Source organism: Corapipo altera, unplaced genomic scaffold (assembly GCF_003945725.1).
Source record: "Corapipo altera isolate COAL_440 unplaced genomic scaffold, ASM394572v1 48b, whole genome shotgun sequence".
Classification (NCBI taxonomy): domain Eukaryota; kingdom Metazoa; phylum Chordata; class Aves; order Passeriformes; family Pipridae; genus Corapipo; species Corapipo altera.
The window spans coordinates 9,648,981-9,665,033 of NW_020884884.1; the positions used below are offsets into that span (position 1 = coordinate 9,648,981).

The 16,053-nt window shown below is 35.8% G+C and overlaps 1 protein-coding gene across 2 annotated transcripts in view; it reads left to right on the forward strand.

Annotated features, from left to right (window-relative positions):
* Positions 1 to 16,053, forward strand: part of PRKCE (protein kinase C epsilon) — a 287,390-nt gene that overhangs the window by 99,381 nt on the left and 171,956 nt on the right. The window lies entirely within an intron of this gene.

The window sequence follows — 16,053 nt, forward strand, 5'->3', positions numbered from 1 at the left end:
ATGTGTATTTTATGAATTTCAATGGGTAAGTTCACAGTACTTCATCTGTATTTCTTGAATATAAAAGGAACATAAGATTAAGGTTATACTAAGTGTATGACTTTGAGCGGCCAGGGTTGGTTGAGATGATTGCCACTCTTGACCTAATTTGTTAACCAGGATCTTGTTTTTGAACTCCAGTTTTTATTGTGAATAGTGACAGAGTGCATAGCAAATGGGTGTCATCACTGTTTCACCTGGAATTCTGGAGGTGAAAAACAAATGGCAATTCATGAAAATAAAAATACCTGTAGTAACAATTTTAACTGGAGGAAGCAATCAAGTTGCATGTTTCTCAGTTATCAGTTTTTTTAAAAAAGCAGTAAAACATTTCAGCTGTTGAAATGTAGTATATACTCACCAGCCACTATTGTCTTGTAATGGTGTGTACTGAAAACTAGACTTGCTTCTTCTAGGTGATGTAAGCAGATTTCTAGTTATCAGCAGTCAATAGTGTAACTTCAGTTATTTGGCACTTCTAAAAGATTTTTTAAGACAGATATCCAAATTCTGTTTTGGTATAATTGACTTAAGATTACTTGGATCCAATGATGTGGACAGAGAGCATTGTTACACTACCTCTAAGAGGCAGAAGTCCTAATTTTCCAAATGAGCCCTTGTGTGAGTAAATCGCTATATAAATTGAAAGTAAGCTTATGTTGTTACCATATACCTCTTAAAATTCAATTTTCCCTTAGCTCCAGCAGCCAGATTGCTTATTTCTCTGCCCTATTTGCATTTACATGACAAAACAATGAAAATAGTTCATTGTTAAAAGCTGACTTCCTCAACAAAAGTATACAATTCCTCTTCCTCCTCCCCCCCTTTGTCTAAGCTGAATCATTCATGGCCTCTCATTACTTCTGTGGCTTAGGTGTACAGAACAGATGGAAATATGGCAGGTTACAAAGGGAAGTAAAGTTTTTCTGCCTCTCCCTCGGCAGAGACAGACTTTTTGAGAACCAACTTTATGTATCAATATCAGCATCTAGCAGATATTTTTATGTGGAACTGTAGAAAGAGCAGTTGAGTTGCTGTCTTTGCTACTTGCAATTTTTTTCCTGTTCTAAAGCCAAGCTACAAATTCATAAGAGGTTATAGAGCTGTGTGTGTCAGCTTCTCTGCCACTTAATATGATGAAATTGCTTTCAGAAGCCACCTGAAGGAGAAGCTCTACTTCCCCAGCAGTAAACAGTGCACTTCTTAGGAGGCAACCTGGAAAGCCCAAGGCTTTTAGACTGCTCTCCACTGCATATCTTGCAGCCCAGCCAACTCATCCCAATGGATTGTTCAAATCTCAGGGAATTTAGATTTGTTCTGAATACATAATTTTCTAGAACTTGCTTCCATTAAATTCCAGTCTAGTTTTTACACTAATGCTGTTTTGGAGTCTTCTTATAGCTTCTGAATGTTTGTATTCCACTGAGAGGGATGGTGAGTAACTATTTTTTCTAGCAATTTTTCGTAAATTCTGTAGTAGGAACTGTCTGGCCCACATACTGAAAAGAAAATGCTAGATAAACTGTTTGTCACACAGAAGGTGATGTTATCCAAAGTTAGGATTTAATTTTTTCTGTTAAAATGTGAAGATTCCCATATTGTGCTTCAAAATCAGTTCTGCAAAGTACTTTAGCATGCGTTGGTGATATTGACATAGGAAGAGGGTGAGAAAACCCCTTTTAAAATACAGTTTTTTAGTTCTCCATTTTGAACTATGGAATCAGTATTTCTGTAACACCTGTGAATCACCTTTTTCCGCTTGCTTTGTCAAAATTGAAATGCGGAGTTATTTACCTTCTGTAGATTTACTTTATTTGGAAGGGCTTTGCTCATTCAGAGTAAATTCATATTTGTTTCCTATGAACGGAAGCAGCTGTATCAGTGAAAACTTCCCAAATGTAGATATGCACTAAGGTGCCCATTCACAACCTGAAATAACTGCAACAGTTAATTGGTAAAGTTCTATTTATAGATTTTTTAAAAATAATTCTAACACTTCTGTTGGATTTTTTAAGTGTTGACAAATAGTAACTGCCCACTCAGAACTTTAAGAGATATTTCAGAAGCAAATCCCTTTTGTCAAACAAACAAATGTGGCTTCTCTGAACCTGGCACAGCAACTGATAGTATGAGTTGGAATTTTTTACATAATTCTTTGAGCCATGTACTGGGCCATATGCAAGCACATAACATCTTCAAGAAAAAGAATTTCTGATGGCTTGCTTCTGGGAGACCAAATCAAAATGTGGGTGGCTGCTGTTGTTGTTACTCTATCAGAATAGTTTGTCAGTCTTGCAAAGCATGTAATCAGTCACTCCTGCTATTAACCAAACATCTGGTGACTCCACGTTATGTATGCAGTTATAAGAAAAACAAAGTTTATAGTAGACTCATGTTTGTAAGAAGGAATTAGCTTGGGAAAGATCCATCCTATTTTTTCTCTGTTACTTTGCATATTGGATCTAATGGTTGCACAGGTTTTAGTCTTGTATCTTGAACTTCTGCCTGGGCTATGTAGAAGGTTGTGTCTGTGTATCAGTCTGTCAGTGAACAGGAGCATCTGTAAGACATTCTGTTACTCAATTCTTCAGTGCTGCTTCTTGTCCAAGGTCATATTGATTTGCTGTATTAATTCAGTGTTGCTGTAGTGAATGCATTATTTCTAGACTGAAGTGCACTCATTGACTGTTTTATTGACATGCTTTGAAAGTGTCTTTTCATCTATTTTTTCTTTTTTTTTTTTTCCTTTAGTGCTTATAGAGTTTTGTGAGTAAAGTTTTTTGAATTATTTTTTTGAATTGGGGAATACTCAAGAGCTCCAGTGTAGCTAATCTAGATCCGAATGCAGGCTGAAATTTTAAAACATAACTAATACAATGACACAGTGATTCAGTTTATAAACTGGAATAACAGATGGCCAGCAAGTGGGTGAGAGAGATAAATTGCCTGAGGAATGATTAAAAACATTTTCAGCAAAGTCAGTTTTATATATACTGAAAGACAGGTGTTGCTATATTTAAAAGCTCGTGACCTGCCTGCTGCATTTGCCATTGTAGGTTTCTTGTTTCTTTGGAGTTACTGGTTTATGTGTGACACAAATGTATACTTACAGTAGCTTTCTACCAACTTAGAAATTAAGTTGCCCTTTGAAGTATGTCAGTATTGAATCAACTGTAGAAACTTCATAATGACCTTGACATAGTTTTCTTAGCTGTGTTTATTAGAGGTAATATGTAATAAAAATTTAATAACTACTCAAAACTCTTTAGGAACCATGTCGAATCAATTGTAATGATTATTTATCATTAGATGTCCTAATTTGCATTATGCAGTTGTCTTTCTATACAATTACAGATTCCCCATTTTAGAGCAGGTAGTTGAATTGCAATAAAACACCACAACTTCCAATACATTCATCTTCAGATTCATCTGCTTGTAAAATACTAAAGTTGCACAAGATAAGGTACATAAGGTGATATTTTACAATAAAGGCTGCTCTGAAGTCATGGCATTTTGTGAATGGGCAATATTTTGTTTAGGTTGATAATTTGGTCTTTTGCATTGAAATAGCCAACAAAGAAGTCCTTAGAATTCAGACTGCATCAGGTTATGTATTTAACATGAAATTCAAAATATATGAGTTTGGAAAAGGTTTCCCAGTTCTTCTTAGCTCATTTACTTGAAGGCTCTTAGGTTTGCAAATATGATTATTGTTGATTGGCATGTCATGGCAGAAGGCCTGCATGAAAAAAATATCTGTAACATAGATACAGCTTGTTAATCAAAATATCCAGAGGATCTGTTCCAGGCGTTTAACTTAGGTAGAATCAATACAGCAAGAAAAATTGCATTTCTGTTCTATGTTGTAGTGTCCCTTTGCAAAGATCTGTTCACAGAAGGTATCCCATGGGATGAAAACTTTTTCATGCAGTTTGTAATCTATCTATTTGCCAGAGCTTTTCCTTAAACTACTTTGTAATTGTTGTCATCATCATTAATTATGCTTCTTGTGCTTTAAGGGCTCAGTGAATGAGATCTGGTTGTGCCACACTCTGTCTGAACAGAGAATAGTAGAAGGTGCTTAACCAGAAATCTCAAAATCTAAATGACATGCATCAGGGAGTTAGTCTTTTTGCATGGTTGTTTCAGGAATTTGTGTTACTGAAGAGCAGTTGTTTCTTTCACTCATGTCTTCTATTACAAATACAACCTTGACAGGCTGTTTGTTTGTCGCTTCCTGGTAGCCATTAGCTGCTGATCCTGCTTAACAGGTCATGAAAGAATTCTCATGTTTGTTCAGAATTTCTAATATCATGACTATGTAGTTAGACCTCACTGAATGTTCTTCTGGTAGGTGGAGAGCAGCTCACCCCCCTTTCTAGAAACATTTTTCAATTTCTCAGAAACCTCACTGGAAGGTACAAATTGTTCTTTATTCCCACTGATCGTCGTCTTCATTGCAATGTATCTCTAGCCCGCTTTCGCTATTCCTCCTGGCATCTCTCTCTAAAAGAAAGTTTCAAGTTAATCACCAGCTTAATTTAAATGCACATAATTACATTTTAAGATTTCAACACAGAAGTCAACCTTGTTTGTTGTATTAGTTTTGTCTGTGCTGGTTTAACCACTTGTTTAGAAAGGTTACATATTTTCTAGATTATTTTTGCTTGTTTTTAAATGAGAATGAATGGAGAGTCTATTTTTAATAACCCATGCACTTATGGGAAACATATGGAAAAAAGTCACTATTAAAGACCTCTTATTTTGCAACCCAAAATTTGATTGACCATTCAACTCAAACTCATCCTTACCTTCCTCTGTGTTTTAATGTTTGAGAGGAAGGTGAGTGTTGGAAGTGGCTTAGGCAGAGCCATGCAGAGTCTGGGAGGGGTCAGTGGTGAAGTCAGAGTGTGTATCTCTTAGGGGGACACAATAAGCCTCTGTAGCTTCTCCAGAGTGAAAAGAATCTGCACAAAAAGACCTGTTGTGGCTTTGGGGCAGGCAGTCTTCCAGTGGTAAAATGTAAAATTATCTGTGAAGTAGGGATGCTACTTGTCATCTGGGAAACTGTTTACCAAGACTTAGCAAGCCACTTGAACATTACGTTATTAGACTCAAGGCTGGTTTTTTTTGCTGGGAGTTAAAATAATCTGAAATTGTGTGAACAGTGCTGAGCTGGCAGTGCTAACTGGATCGTTTGTCTTCAGTCACTTGACTCAGGTAGGTTTAAGAGTTAGAGGTCTTTTACAAGTGCAGCTTCCCCTAGAAGTTCTTGGGAATATTGTGTGCTCAGGGAGATGGGGTTTGAAGCGTGTCCATATTGTATAGCTTTTCTCCCTTTCTACTGCAGAGTAAAATACCCTGTCAGAGAAACCAGGCACGCATTGGTTGTTCTGCTCTGTTCGATCTCAGTAAGGAAGGCTCCACTTCTGAAGGTCGAATCTCACGTTTTTATTTATAGCTTGGATAAATAAAATAAGGTCCTACACTAGCTTTTTAGTTTTTCTTCTGCAGGCTTCCCTGCTTTAATAGAAAACCAGCAATTAGTAGTGTGTAAGCCAACCTCAAACCTAACCATAACTTTTCTTTTCAAAACTCGTTATGCAGTGTATCAACTGAAAACCTATTTCCTTTGAAGCTTTGGTTTTATGTTGGTAGGATTTGAGGGATTATTCTTTTTCCCCGTTCAGCTTTTCACTCATTCAAACTACAAGTGAGGAAAAAGAGTAAAATCAAAGAAATAAAAGAAAAAAGTGATTTGCAAAGTTTTCTCCTTCTGCTATGCCTTCATTTTCTCCTCTTAGGAGGGATAATTCAAAGCTATTACTAATATGGTTTTTCTCTTGAGTCTTATTTGATTTAAACTTAAAATAGCTCTGTGCTGAAGTGTGGAGGCTTATTACAAAAATGAGTATTTTTTTCTATGTTTCTTTTTCTTTTTGAAACTCTTTGTCTATTTTATAACTGTATATACAACTGAAAGAAATCTTTACCATCCATATCTTGTGTTTTGTCTTTGTTTGGGCTTTTTTGAACTAAACAATCAACCAAACCAAAAACCACCAAAAAATACCCTAAGAATTGCATTTATGCTAATATGGAAACCTGAAGGTTGTGGTGCTCAGTCAGACAACTTTCTCATCTCAAAGGAACAACTGTAAATAAATCTGTTAGGATAAGTTGATGTCAGTAGATAATTGTAATATCTGACTTGTGTCAGATATTGTTGGTGTGGTAGGTGATGTCTTTCTTCTGAGACAAAATTTCACCTGTTGGTAGCATGGCAACTGGAAGTAGGTGTTTGTTGCTACTCAAGTGGCAATACCTGGAAAGCCTGAAAAGAGGAACTGTGAAGTAATAGTCCGAGAGTCCACATTAAGTTCTTGGCTCTTGCCAGTTAACACTGACTTGAGTAATGGCACAGACATTTAGTTGGGAAAATGAACTTTGCAGGCGAACTTTTCAAACCCAAATTTCTTTTTAAAGGTAGCAGTGCACACACAAATCAGCACTTGGTGACAGTTCAGTCTGTTGGTGCATGATCCTTTTAAACTGCGCTGCTCAGTGAAGAGATTCTCCAAAGGGTGCTTACATAAATTTAGCTTTGTGTGGCAAATGCCTTCATAACGAACATGTCTCCATGGATTTATAGCCACCCCTTGGATTGTATCCAGTTAGCTGATTGAACATCTGGTAAGCATTGTGTGTTTGTACTAAGCCCTTACTGTATAAAGCTGGCTCAAGCTTTTCAGGCAAAGATCGATGATCTTTTCTTGGCAGGCCTTTAGCCGTTTGCCAAAACAAATGCTTTGCAGGGAACAAGACACAGATAGAAGATTTAGTTTAAAGACACCTTTAAATTGTACTGTAAGACTTTGTACTTGTTTAAGGAAAATTGTGTTAAACTGAAATAGAAGAGTATTGAAACTTATATACATACCACGTTTCAAACTGCTGTTGCTCTCTTCTCCATTTATGTAGTAAAAGTTTTGATTTCCATATGTGGGGTTTTTTTTTCCTCACAAAAATGTACAAGGCCTATGGGATAGGCATGTTTAATTTTACAACTGCTTATGTCTAGTGTGTTTTTTGAAGAAAACTGGAGAAATGTGTCAAATTAAAAACTATAGTGATGTTTTCATACATAAGTGAAACATGAACTAATAATAAGTTTTGAAATAGAAATGCATTTTTGGAAATCTGTACATGCCTAGCTATTTTTTAATACAAGGCAAAACACAAATTAATCCAATGCTCATTGTATACCATGATGTGATGTGAAAAATTCATATAATATTATAGTTTATACGTATTAGTTTTGTTGTACTTTATAAAATGCATAACCTAATACATACCTAACAAATCTCTTCTGATTTGTTAGTGTTTTGCTCTACACTTTCGTTGGTGCAGTAATGTGCTCTGAATAGATCTGCTCCCTCTTTACCCCAACAAGAGTCAAACCTGTTTATTGTTAGTGTAATTGGGGGAAAAGGCCTTGGTATAGTCTATTCTGATTAACTGATTAGGGGATTAATGGACTTTCCGTACATCAGTGAGGTTGTGAAAACTTAGTTCTTTTCTTCTGTGAATGTCACGAACCAAATGTCTACTGCCTTCAACACAGCCTAAAAATCTACTCTTCTTTTTAAAATATGAGTTCTACAGTAGTATAAACAGCTAGAGTATCAAAAACTGTGTATTTTTTGAGTATAGTCTTGAAAGGTTGAACTATTTGAACCTTTTCATGGATGCTCTGTACATGTGTGGGGAAAAATTGTTTTGCCATTATAAAAGGCAGTCTCTGGACATAAAAATGACTGAATAAAGCATGTGTGTTTCACTTGCAAGTTAGAGTTTTTAAAAGAAAGCTTCAAAGAAAGCAAAATGGAAGTCCAAAATGGAAGATCAAACCCTTTTATTATTTTTCTGAATTTTCAGAAGGGCTATGCTAAGGGCAGTATTGCACGGTGAGATACAAAACTCTGCCTGTTCCTTTGTCTTTTTTTTCATTATATGCTTTAGTTTGCTTTCATTATTTCTACCATATGTCTTCAATGTGTTTATCAAAGAAGCAAACTATATACGATACCAGGAATTATGCAAAATACAGATTTTAATCTGCACTAACAGCTTTAGCAAACTGTCTGATATTTTGGACATGGACCTATTGCATGCAGTATAGATCCATGATTTCTTGTATACTAAGGATGGGGTATATTTCTAAGAATTTATACTTATGTAGTATGCACACACACACTGAACCATTGATAAACAATCAAGCAATATTGGTATCTAGGTCAAAATAGGCAACCTGAACAAATCTGAGGAGTTTTAATACTTCCAGTTTCCATCAGTGTGGCTCCTTCCTCTAAGACAGAACAGATGAAAAAATCTCATTTATATCAGTGTTGTAAAGGAACACTGAGAAATATGCCCTTTTTACTTACTTCTCTATTTAAAATTCCCAGATCAGTACCAGAAAACTGGACCTTTCCAGTTAATTCCAAAACATGTGCTTTTCTTTTTTTATTAGACGCTGTGTTCTCAAAAAATCTTAAATATTTTTTAACTTCATCTTGGAAGTCTGCTCTGCTGTGAATGGTGCTATTTAAATGAAACATCTTCCTTTGCAATTTGTGAATTTTCTGTAGTAGATAAAAGTAACCCAGGGTATTAGTTCACCTCTGCCTAAAATCCTGGAAGCAGCTGTACTTTTCTCTTTTCAGAGCAATGTAATTGTTTACATTTGCACAGCAGTATTGTAAGGCAAGAGAGGAAGAAAGAACTTCTTTTCCCACTTAGACTTCAGGAAAATGAAACTGTATGAATGTAAAATAGTTTTCCAACTTTGGTCAAGATACTTAAAAATCTAGTCTAACCTTTATTAAAATTATGGTGCAATATTTAACTATAGTGTGACAAAGACCTGAAACCGTCCTGTATTCTGTTTGAAAAGAGTGCCCATTTAACAGTACAGTTCTCACAGTGATCCTGTGTGAGGACTTTATTTGGGGCTTGGTGAAAGTCGGATGACTACTGTGGGATTGTCTTCTCATCTGAGGAAAGTTCCACATGGAGAGGTCAGAATATTAAGATAAGGTATGAGGCTTTGCCTCAGGGGGTGAGTTCTTCACTCTACAAGAACAGTCCTAGGCATTTCAGTTGAGCAAGTAAACCATCAATGCACTCCCACATGTTCAATTAACATTATATTTGATATTATTATATTCAGAAGCAGAGTTCACAAATATTTCAGTGCTTTGTAAATGTCAGCATGAGAGCATGAGAATCACACATAACACCTGCTGAACAGAGGAAAAAGAGGAAGAAAAAGGTCTCAGCTGCAAATGTAGTATGTAACATTTAAATGGGGGTGGAGTTGTTTTGATTTTTAAACTACAACGATTTGAGTTTCAGTATCTGATTTACTTTGCTGCTAGAACAGCTTGTGGACTAAATATGTTTTTACTTACTTTCAAATGCTTTAAAGTGTTTGTGAAGAAAAATAGAGTTAAAATGTATAAGAAATTCTTAGGTTTTTTTTTTTTTCTATAATTCCTTTGTGTGCATTCCATAAGTATAGCAGATTTTGTGAATATCCATGATGGCAGATGTTTGTTTTAGAACGTACAGTTTTCACGTGTTCAGAGTTTTTGGAGTGAGTAGAAATATATAGTTATTATACTGAATACACTTCAAGACTGGTGCAAATCCAGTGCTTCAGGCAAGATAATACTATAGCTCTCTGTATGCAATGGAATCACTGATGAACTCATTTTATAATAATGATTTTGAAGCTAGGGTTGTCTGGTTAAACCCTATAACTGGAGCAATTTGTACATCTGCCACCCCGACTTTGGACAAGGTTCTTCAGTGCATCATCAGACTTCTCCGAAAAACAGGACTACATCTGCCCATTGTGCTCGAGGCTAATATTAGTAAGTGGAAGTTTTCCTTGAAAGAAAGAGCTTTATAAAGACTGGAAAAGGACTTGAGATCTAGATTTATATCTTCTTTTGAGTTAACTGCACACTCTTCTTTGAAAGAGTAAAAAGTACATGTGGTGTGATGTAATGAACTTGCAGTTAATAAAATGCAATTTATCCCTGTTTCAGAATCCTAAATGAACTTTTAGGTGGGGGGGGTGGGATATGTTTTTTAAGAATTCATTATTATTGTTAAAGTCTTTCTGCTGACTGTAGTTATTAAACTGTAGTTTGGTCCTTTTTCAAAATCCTTTCTCACTGCATTTTACTGAATATAATGCTCAATACTTTGTATACAGATGCAGGAGTTATTAGTCCTTAGTTCTACATTTGAGAGTGCCAAATTGACCATAATAAAAAGTGGGGGTTTTTTTCCCAATGAGTGGTGGTGTATTGAATTTCACATTTGATCCTAAACGATCAAAACTGAAGCATTCTACACCAGTCCAATACATTCTACACCAGTTTCTCTGCAGTGTTCATATTGGTTTTTCTAGGGAACAAGACTCACAATTCCTAATTCAAATACGGTAGAAGTAGTCAAAGCAGTTTTCCTTTACTGTGTGTATGGCAGATGTACAGACTATAAGTTGTATCTGAGAACATGTATCTTCTTAATTTCTTTACCCCAACTCTTTTAACTATGTAAAGTATCAAATGGAACTATCATATTACCGAATTCTTCTCCTGAGTTACAAATACCAGATGTTGCTGAAATCACAGCTATCATCTCTTAGGGTTGTATTTGCATGATAGTTTAAAACTGATTCCTTCTATCAATACTGCTACTGCTAACATTACTAGCATTGAAGGGCTGCATGAAAGGCTAAAAGTGGATTGGATTTGCTATAGCACAGGTGAGACTGAAATTGCTACAGCATTTCTGGTCTGAAAACATTTGGGTAGCATGGGGCAGGCAGTATTTCTTCTGTGATTGTAATGAGGACAAACCAGTTCCATTGGAACGATTCTACATCAGTAGTTGGAAGACAATACGGAAAGAATCCAATCTTCCAATTTCATACCTACACTAGAGAGACTAAGAAAAGAATCTTCTCTTTTTAACATCTGGAATCTATTTCTTCAGTTTTATGGTATTGATGTTGGGTTTTCTTTTTATTCATTCTTCTTCTCTCTATTCCTGGGAGACATACATACAGTTGGAGTTTTTAATTAGTTAGAAAATGGGAGTTTCTGTTAAGGGTTATTCAGAATAAAGTAAATAATGGCATTGTTAAATTCAGTAGGATCTAAATTTTATTACTGATTTCCTATTTTTATAGTACCCAACGAAGTCTTTTCCTTTTTTTTTCCCCATCTAGCCCTTCTTTCTCAAATAACAGCTGAGGACTGACTGCATTTTAAAGTTCGTATACATTAATCACAGATGAGCTGAACGTGAAGTTGCTGTTAAAGATTAGGTACTTCCAGTTTAAAATGATCCTTTTAGTGTTCTCAATATGGTAGTCTTTTTGGAAATTTGCTGCTACTTCTGTGTAGCTATGTAGTCAATAGCATTTCTAAGGAACAGGCACAAAACCCTCAGTAATTGTGAAGAAAGAGATTTTTTAGAATTTTTTTTAAAGACATCTTTATTTCTTTTTTCATTTGGTTACTACTCTTAGTAGCTCTTTCCAGAGAACACAATGTAAAACTTGTGGCAGTTAGGCAAACAGTCTCTTGAAGCAAATATCTTTCCACAGGAAGCACTGTGGAACCAAGGCTTTTTCTCCTTTTGTTTCTTAACTTCCCTGGGATGGAGCTACCTACCTCATTTAGGTTCTTGTGAAAATCTCACCTGTCTCTGTAGACACTAAAGCTTTAATCTGTCCTGTAATTCTTTGTACAGAGTGTGATTATGCGCAGCTCTCAGCACCAGTGCGTACGAGCAGTGTCTTCTCTTGCTCTGAATGCTAAATCAAACAAAGCTTGTTTTATGCCTTGTTACAATGGGAGGAAAACAGCAGATGACCATTAATCGCATTGTTTGAAATTGGAGCTAAAAATCAAAGTCAAACTTCTTTTTCTCCTTGTTACTGTAAGGTTGGGTTGTATTCATTATCTTGCTGACTGGCCTGTAACTGTCTTCCCTTGCTTCCTGCTGAGCTGCTTATCCCGGCCTGAAGTGCGTTGCTTCCCCTTCCACTTCCTGCCAGCTTCGTCTCCAGAAGTGCAGGCAGGCCAAAATCTGAAGTCCCTGCCCCGACAAAGCTGATTCTTATTTGGATATCAGTATTTGGAGCTGTAATTTCCTGTAAATCCTTCCTTGCCGAGCTCTTTAAAGTTTGCTATAGTTGGGATAAGTAAAAGCACTTACATAGATGACAGAGTCAGTTGAACAGCAGAGTGAATTTTCCTCTTTGGTTTGTCTTGGAAATACTACTGAAATATGTAATTGCTTTGGGAAGAAGTTACGATTTTGGTATGGCAGAGAGACTGTGGCTGTCCATTATTTGGAGTTCATTCTTAGCAGGAAAAAAATCATTGCAAATCATAATATTTGTGTTTTATTACAAAATTTAGGGATAAATTAACCAGCCTTTATGTAGCAATAACGAGGCGTGGAACTGCCAATGCAAAAGACCACTTGTGCATTTTGCTTTTGAGAAGATAAACAGAATCCATGGAAAAAACTGAAAAAAACAAGAAATACTATTGATAAAAGACCATTCAATTACAAAACCAAAATTAATCTTACCATTGTAAATATAAAGAAAATTTAGACTAAACTGTTTCCATCAGTCAAAAGGACATGCATATGTGTGTATACACACACACATATATGTATTTTTGTAGTTTAAAAAAATAATGTATGACTGAAAAGCTTCTTGAGAGTGCCTGGAAAATGTTAGTGTTTGATATGTTGTATCAGAAAAACAAGGAATTCTGTTAGGGTTTTATCAAACACATTAATAATTGATAATGGTTGCAATAGTATTGGTATTTTATTAATATTGATTAAGCATGTATCCTTTATAAGTCCAAATGACCAAGTTACTTACAGTTTTAAAATTCTAGATTATCGTTTTGCCTGTCTGGAATCTTCCAAGGGATAATAAATTTTACCTCTTAACTGAAAGATGCTAGAGTACACAAAATAGCCAGTTACTAATTTGGTTGGCTTCAAGCTGTCTTATCTGTGCAACCTGTTCCTGTTGCAATGTGTTGTGGTCTCCACCTAAATGTTGGTGCTCATACCAGAACTTCATTTTGCACCTAGTTTGCCCCCTCACAGTAATCTTCTTCTAAATGAAGAAAACCTAAGCAACATGTGTTTCCATCATAATTGGTGACAAACATCAAAAATGAACATTTCTTTCATTTGATATTGTCAAGTGTGAGATGATTACATCACAGTATTTAAATCGCTTTTGAAGAACAACACTGTTTTGTAAGACTTGCTGTTGCTTCCTATTTCTGCTGGTGGCCTAGAGGTAATTTTTATGTTCCTTGTGGCAAAAGCACAGAAATACCTGTTTGAACACTAAATAAAAAGCCAAAGCAAATGTTTAAGTGTTTCTGTAATTAAGGAGTATGAAAAGCTTGCTAAAGTTTAAGCAGCCACTTGATTTTGCAGGAAAAAAATAAGGTGTTTTTAGTGTTTTATCAACATCTCTTATCTGAGGTGTGAAAAAAACTGTTTTACAAACAAATTGCAGGACAGTAGGTTATGTAATTTTGAATTAAAATATTATATAAATTATAATCTTGACACTACAGTCGTATTCCTTCTGCTAGTATTGTTGATGTCCTTTATATGGAACACAGCCAAGGTTTCCTGTGAATGGTAATAATTGCATTTATATGGTATTTCTTATCATCACAGTACACTTTATATATTGCTTAAACTTTACATCTTTAGAAAATGTATTTTTATATGGACAAGCAGAGATCGTGCCAGACTGGGAGGATTACAGGCTAGTGGGTTGGTCAGTGAATACAGAACTCAGGAAGCTTCCTCAGCAAAAAAGTATTCATGACTTTGAACAAGGCATCAATTTACCCCACATCTCAATTCTGTTTGTATGTGAACACTGTTATTAAATAGAACTGCCACAGGGATAAAATACATGGAAAACTGAATCAAACAGAGAGGGCTGCAAAGAGATGGGAGCATGTTGGAGCTGGGACTGTGATCATACCCACGCTATCAGCCTGAACTTGAACAGTCAGGCGTTGTGAAGGAAAAGACAATATAAAACTAATGGATACCTCTCTGCCGGATGATACATGACAGAAGCCTTTTAAATCCTTCTTGTTAACAAGAAAGAGCTTTTCCGATTCTGGAGGAAAGTATAATTGGAAATGTTGATATTTCTATTTCTCTTTTTTCAATGCAGTACTTCATAGCCTTCAGCTAGTAGCAAGAGCTTTGTTTTTTGCCTTAGGCCATCAAACTATGGCAGATTACAAGGCAGAGTTATTTTCTGAGAGCTGGACATTGGAGCTTGAGTTCACTTCTCTAAAGGAGGGCTATCAGGTGTAGGCTCCCTGCTGTAGTCTCAAATCAAACATCATGAATAATCTGAAACTAAAGTGCAATAACTTTAAAATACAAATTTCTGAATTGCATACATAGAAGAAGGAAATACACCAACTTGTTCTGTCAGTTCTGAGGAAAAGCATTGGTGCAGATTCTAGTTTGCTCTTCTACCCTAACCTGTCATCTGCTGCAGAAGGCCATGACAGAGATCTGCAACACAGGTTTTTTTCCCATAGGATCAGCACTTGGCAGTCTTGTTAGTATTTCTGTTAGGACTTTGTCACTTTAGGGGTGCATTGGAACCCACATTATGCTTCACCTATGACCTCCTTGGGAAGAAAATCAAGTTTGGGTTATAAAACCATGCAATAATATTGACATGAAAGTGATTAATTTTAAAGCTATTAAATTATGATTGAATCTCTTTTCTGGATTGAGTACTGTGATCTTCATTCATGCAGGACAACTGGGGATTGCTGATGTACAGGTTGATTACCTGTGTCTTACCTGTGTGACATAAATGGCGAAAAAGCAGCAGCTTAATGAAAGGGTATAAATTTTAGTTTATATATATTTTTTAATAAAATATTCCACATTACTGATTTAGTGTAGATTTTCAAACTAACTCTCTCTTGCCAAGTCTTTTATCCATATGCTAGTCACTGTAATGTACAATATGGACAGTGCAATTTTCATACTGCATTACCTGAAAACTCTTGGAAGAACAGGGCAGTTGATTATGAAAATACCTGAAACATCCTTTCAAACTGCTGAAGTTCATGTTTGGAGTGGACAAACTCATTGGAGGAATTTGTTTAGCTCTTGTTACTCAGATTTTATACACTGTTAATGTTCAGTTCTAAGTATTTCAACACAATCCTTTTACCTGAACAAAGTTGAATTCATTAATAGTAGAGGGAATGGATTTTGATTTGTAATTGATTAACTGTCTTAATGTGTTTGCATCAATTGAAAAATGCACTAGCACAAGCAAAAGCTCAATATTGCTCCAAGTAATTTTCCAGCCCTCTGTGTTTCAGTGACTGGATGGCATTTAAGGTAACTATGCAATGTAACGGATGCTGATTTCACCCTATATTGCTGTCATGGTAATGACTAATAGTGCTGATAAAAGGTAGTTGAGCGTTTGCCTAGGGCATGGAAAACTGACTTTCTGGGGTGTACTGTACCATGATGTCAACGTTGTTTGGAATGCATGGATTCCATCATGGCTCTGTGTTTTGTCTTTAAGTAGTCTTTGCTTTTATGCAGAACTCCTCTGTTCTGATTTACAGTAAAATTATTGTATCTGTGGTGGTGTTTTGCTGTGTTAAATTGCAATTGGCACTGTAAACAAAAGCAAAATTTTAAAGTTTTTAAAAAGGATCGCTTTCTGCTTTTGATATTGAAGGAATACTTGGGTGGCCTGTGTGAAATCAGTTGGTGGTCTAAGACTAATTCCTCATGGATACATCAAAAACAAACAACAAAAAACCCCGTCCATTATAAACAACACCCTTGCTGATAAATTCACCATGGAACAAG